The sequence below is a fragment of the Rhinopithecus roxellana genome, chromosome 19, assembly GCF_007565055.1.
Source record: "Rhinopithecus roxellana isolate Shanxi Qingling chromosome 19, ASM756505v1, whole genome shotgun sequence".
NCBI classification, from domain to species: domain Eukaryota; kingdom Metazoa; phylum Chordata; class Mammalia; order Primates; family Cercopithecidae; genus Rhinopithecus; species Rhinopithecus roxellana.
In genome coordinates, this window is record NC_044567.1 from 31,781,374 (window position 1) to 31,787,557 (window position 6,184).

Below are 6,184 nucleotides of genomic sequence, written 5' to 3' on the forward strand. Positions count from 1 at the left end.
TCAGGAACCCTGTGGTCACAAACACTGCGTGAAAGTCAACCAAGTAACCCCCTGTGATTATTCATTCATCTGAGGTTCGCTCAGCAACTTTCAGTCATCTCAATCCTGTCGTGATAAAATGCAAATTCCTCTGACAGCGTTGTGGGATTGGGAGTAAGTGTTGCCTTTAGCAGATACCAGAAGTGCTACTGTTATCTCAAGCAGGTGTGTGACTTTCTATGACTTTAAAAGGGACCCTCCCACCTTCTGGGAAGCCAGCCCCCTCTGATCTAGCCAATGTACTCACCACTACCCACATTTGCCTCTCTCCCTGGCACCCAAGACTGGTGGAAAAGGAAAGCCCTCTTGTCGGGACAGCCCCACCTGTCCTGATGGAGGCCATGGGTCATTCCCTCACCACATGGTCTCACTGGGCTGGGCCCTGCTGCATGGCTTGGGAAGGGAGGTGCTGCTGAGGACCTGAGACGGCACAGGCCGACCACCCCATAAGGATGGGAAGGAAGTCAGGAGTCCACGCTGTGGCACAGGCCAGGGAGGGTGGGCATCTGGAGGGGGAAGTGGAGGCTTGACCTGCCCTGAAGGAGAGGGGTGGGGGTGGGCATTGGGATGGATCATGCTCTAGTGGAAAGGTCTGGCCAGAGCAAGCAGGCAGATGCAGTCACGAGGAGTCCAGCGAGGCGGACAGCCCCTCGCCCTCATCCTATGCTCGGTGGTGGGGCGCACTGCAAGCTCCTGCCTTCATCTGTCCCCCATACACCACCACACCCACAGACCACCTTGCCCTGCTCTGCATGCACGAGGACACCTGCACCTCACAAGCCAGCTTGGACAAAACCAAACTAGAAAAACGGAATGCCAGGGTCACTGTACTGTGCCTTCCACCGAGGAGGTGACTCGATGTGTAGATGGCGGCTTGCCTCTGTGTCTGTGCAGGGCGGGTGTGTTTGCGTGTACACCATCCACAGACAGGTGCTCAGTGTGCAGTACATGCACACACACATGCACACACACACATGCACACACACATGCACACACACATGCACACACACATGCACACACACACACATGCACACACAGAGGACATTTGGGTCAATGTCTTGCCAGGGTCTGTTGGTGACACACTAAGCACTTTGCAAGGGAAGAGACTTTCCAGGGACCCTGAGCAGTGTCCAGTGGAGAGGCAGTCGTCTCTGCCCCGCAGGCAGAAGTGGCACCTCCCCGCCATTGTGCACAGGAGGGAAAGGACAGGCTCCCTGAGGCCCCACACTTCCCAGAGACACCCCCTTCCCGCACAGTCCTGGGCAGCTGGCATTTCGGGACAATCCCCAGTGGCTTTCGTGGCTGACCATGGCTGAGAACATTTTGGGAACTGGCTTTTAGAATCAGCTGACAAGACATACAGACGCTGCTGTCCCAGTACTTTGCAGCCTTATCTAGGTTCACCTTGGTTTTCTCCGGATTGGGCAGTAACTCCTCCTTCCCAGAGGATGGCTCACCTTTGTGACCCCACCTGGGTGGCTCTTTCCGACCATCATCTCCATCATGGGAGAATGATGGTTTCCCACCAGAAAGGTCACCCGGGTCACATTTGCTGGGATCGGGGAGAGGAGTTCCTGATGCAACCCTGACATCGGCAGGGCCACGGCACCACACAGGAAGGCCAAGCCAGCTGGAGAGGCCACAGTCCTGAGGTGTGCGTCACCCTGATGTTTATGGAGCCCCTTACAGCCAACGCTGGCGGTGCTGGGGACGCCCCTGTGGGAAAAGGAGATGAGTCCCTGTCCTTGGGGAAGAGCTTGCAGCTGTGTTCTTCTTGGCGGGCACCATGGCCGGGAAGGGGAATACAAATTCTGTCTCACCATTTGTAACCCCTCCTTCAGGCCTCACGGTGAGGACCCGTCCAAAGCAGAGCCATGCCCAAAACAGAATACCCAACAAGAAAGCATGGTGTAAGCACAGCTCAGCGACGGCCATTTAATATAGGGCTTCAAAATACCCAAGAGACCTTTGTGAGTCCATTGACTTGAAATGTCTAGAACGGGCCAATCCACAGAGATAGGAAGCAGATTTGTGGTTTGCGCAGGGGCCGGGGGCAGGAGGGGAATGGGAGGTAACTTCTCATGGGTACAGGTTTTCTTTGAGGGGAGATGAAAGTGTTCCAGAATGAGATTACAGTGATGCTTGCACAACTGGAAATTTACTAAAAACTATTTAACTGTGTATTTTCAATGGGAGAATTTATGGTATGTTAATTATATGTCAATAAAGCTGTTAAATATTTGAAGTCTCATGGCGAAAGGTTCCTGAAGGTATTCATCGGTATGTACATTCTGATTTCATTGTTTAAAAAAATATGTGCTCATATATAGTAGAAAGACTAGAAGGAAATACACCAAACATTAACAGTGGCTTTGTCTGAGTAAAGGAACCAAGAAAATGTTTTATTCTGCATGTGCAAACAGCCAGGGGGCAGGATCCGTCTAAAGTTGGGGTGACGCTGCCATCCCAGAGCCCAGCCTCTGGACCAGCCCCTCCCTGCCCAAGGTGACCTGTGACTCAGCTGCGGTGGCATCCAGCAGCCAGGAGTCAGCCCCTCCCTGGGGCGGGAATGCTGTGGGCCTGCCGGGCAGGCAGGTGAGGCTGAGCAGGCGCGGCGGGCAGGTGAGACCTGCGGGCCCCTCTGGCTGTGAGCTCCAGCCGGCTCCCCTCAAAGCAAGCAGGCAGGAGCCGAGGCAATTACCACACAGGCAGGTGGGCGGGCAGCACCCCTCCCTCATTCCCGAGAAGAGGTCACCCCAGTGCCCTGGCCTGTCCCAGGAGCATCGTCCAGCAGCACAGTGGCCAGGCTGCGCTTGACCCTCCAGGAGGGGCCAGGAAGTGGAGCTGGCCCAAGAAGGAGGTGGGCAGGGGGCTGGGGCTGGGGCCTAGCCCGACTCTCACTCTGAGTCCCCAACAAAACCACAGCCCCTGAGCCGTGATATTGCCTGTCTTGCGCCCTCTCCTCCGTCCTCACCTGGCTTTCCACCTCCACCCCCAGCTATATCCAGAGCCTTCCAACGGGCTTCAAGCCCTTCCTCTACCTGCCCCTCGGTCCCCCAGCCCCTAGCCCCACCTCTTTCGCCTGCCTCCCTCTGCTCCCTCACTAGCTTCCTGCTGCTCCGCAAGCCCTGGACCCAACTTCCACCTGTGGCTTCGTGCTGCCACCCTCTCCCTGACAGTCGGTTCCTCCAGACATGCTTGTGCCTGGCCTCGCCGCCCCATCCAGCTTTTCCCCAAGGTCACTTGCATGGCAGCCTACCCTGACCACCCACCCAAGCAGGTGCACACACATGTGCACACACACATGCACACGCACCCACAGGCCTGCTCTCCCAGCCCCTCCCTGTGCTGCCTCTCCCCAGCTCCGCTCTGTCCACTGTGTTTTGCCACCTGGTCATTTTGCTGGCTGCCCAGCTCTGCTGTTAGGACAGAAGCAGCACGGGGCAGGGAGTGCTGCCTCCCTGTTCCCGGTGATGTCCTAGAGCTTTGCAAAGGAGCTGGCTCAATACATAAATGGTGGATGAATGAAAGAATGAGTGAATAGATGGATGAGTGAATGAATGAAGGAGTGAATGGATGGATGGACGGATGGACGGATGGATGGATGGATGGATGAGTGAGTGAATGAATGAATGAATGAATGAGTGGATGAGTGAATGGATGAATGAATGAGGGAATGAATGAATGAATGGATGGGTGAGTGAACGAATGGATGGACGAGTGAAAGAATGAATGAGTGAATGAATGAAGCGGGGCAGTGGTCCCGCCTGTCACCTCTGGGCTGTGCACACAGCCTTGTAAGGAAAAGTGCCTGGGGAGTGGGGTCATTCCTGCAGGCACCGCCTGAGTCACTTGGTTATTCCTGGCCGCAGAGGACATCCAAGGCTGGAGTGGGGCTGAGCGAGGGGGGCCTGAGAGTGGGGTGGCCACCTGACCACACAGCAGGTTGGGGGGCTTGGGGAGGCCGTTGTGGGTGAGTTCAGCCCTGGTGGGAGCAAAGAAGGGGTGTCCAGGGCCCAGGTGGCAGGTTTACAGAAGGCAGGTGGGGTGGGCCAGGGGTCTGGGGTCAGGCCTCCTAGACACAGCGCTTGGGGACAGGAGGCCGAGGTCAGCCTGGCTGCTCTAGGAGCTCCCTGGCCCTCAATCAAGGGAGTCAGTTTCTAAATTGGGAGCTGAGTCCAGCTGATGGGGATGCAAAGGCGGACGTCTCTGTCTGCTCAGCCCCCATGCAGCTGGTCGGGGAGCCCTTCCTCAGGCCCCAACCACGCAGGCGACAGGTATGTGACCATGAATAAATAGCCACAATTATCCCTCCCCTTCCGTTACCCTGCTGCAGGCTGCTGGACAGGGAGGAAAGGCAGCCTGGTGGCCCCTGCTGCCTCCAGAACCCAGGGGAGCCCTGGAGATCACAGGTGCAGCCAGCAGCAGGCACTGGCCAGGGAGGGCCAGGTCGATGACAGGCTCACAGCGTGGACCGGCTATGGGCTCACCTCAACACAGAGAAGCCACTGGAGGGAGTGACGGACACCAGAGAGCAGGGTTTAAATCCCAGCTCTGCCCCTTTCCAGCTGTGTGACCTCAGGCAAGTGACCTCACCTCTCTGGGCCTTGGTCACCTCCACTGCCAGAGAGGGTGAAAAATACTGGTCTCTCAGGGTTAGTGCAAGGCACAGCCCAACAAAGAACAGATGCAAAGTGCAGGGATGGAGTCTGTGCTTAACACGTGACAGCTGCTGCTGTGTTTCTGAACGTTTCTGTCATCAAAGCCTTCATCATTCTCACTGCCCATCGTAATAGCTCCAACCCCAACACAGTACCTGTCGCCAGGGCCCACCCCTCGGTTGCTGAGCCTCCTCCCCGCATCTATACACGCATCCCTGGTGACCCAGGATATGTTAAGCTCCTTCTCATGCATCTGAAGGATTTTGCCCCCAAACCTTTGTCCACTTTGCAAAAGCTCCCAGGCACCTCCCTGCCTCCTTCCTAAACGTATCCACTTGTTTTACAGTCACAACTGCCCCCTCCCCCTGCTTGGACAGCCCCCAGACGATGCTCTCAGTCCCCAGGGAGGGCTCCCCAGCCAGCTCCCTCAGGCCCCTGGGTCCAGCAGAAAGATCCCCGGTCTCCAGCATCAGATAGGCCAGTCTGAGCCGAGCAGCCTCTGAGCCAAGGAACAGGCTGGTACTCCAGTTTCCCCAGACCTCGGCTTCCCCTCCTGCAAAATGGGATGATAACGCTGGCCTGGTGAGAGAGATGAGGGAGCATGTCCTGGGGCCACCGGCAGAGCCCCCAGCAGCCTGCAGTCTGCTCTTGGGGGGCACACTGACAACACCTGGGGCCCCTGCTGGGTCCTGGGGGGCACAGGGAAACGGGGCCGGTTCCCCACAAGGTCCCCCACCCTCAGGGCCTTTTCCAACACAAGGCGAAGGGGCCACCCAGCATAAGGGTGGCCACCCTCAGCCTTGGCCCCACAGAGAGTCAGGGGCCAGGAGGTCCATCCTGACCTCCTCTTGCACCCTGAGAGATACGTGGCAAAAACACAAATGTGGATGTGGCTTCCATCCCTCCTGCCACACATCCTTTGGCAAATCTGATGAAGAATCTGCAGCCTCTCCATGAAAACTGGCCTCCTCGCTGGGTCCCCAGTCAGGTTCCACACTGGAGGCCTGGCCAGGGTTAGGGTGAGGCTGTGAGCCAGGGTGGGCGTGGTTATGGGGTGGCATGAGCCTGGCCAAGGGGCAGGGTGGGCGTGGCCACAGATCAAGGGTGGGTGTCCTGTCTGGCCAAGGGGTCAGCACACTGACTCGCTTGGACAAGTCAAGGCCTGCAAGGACCAGGGAGTTCCAGAGACAGAAATATCCACCTAAGGGCCCGTGGTGGTAGACGCCAGATTCCGCTTCCAGAATAAAGGGCTGATTATTGGAAATCAAGCGGCCCTCGGCCGCGGTCCCCTTGGGGGATTGCCTGGGTGGAAGAGAGGTCTCAGCCAAGGGCACACCCCTCTCAGGGCAGGGGCTTCCAGGGACCACTGAGGCCGATATGAAGGCCCAGCCCTCTTTCCCCAACTCAGGGCAGTGCTGGGGGCCTCCTGTCTACAGAGCTCCTGCAGGATGAATGCACTTCCTCAGGACTGACTGCGTGGCAGC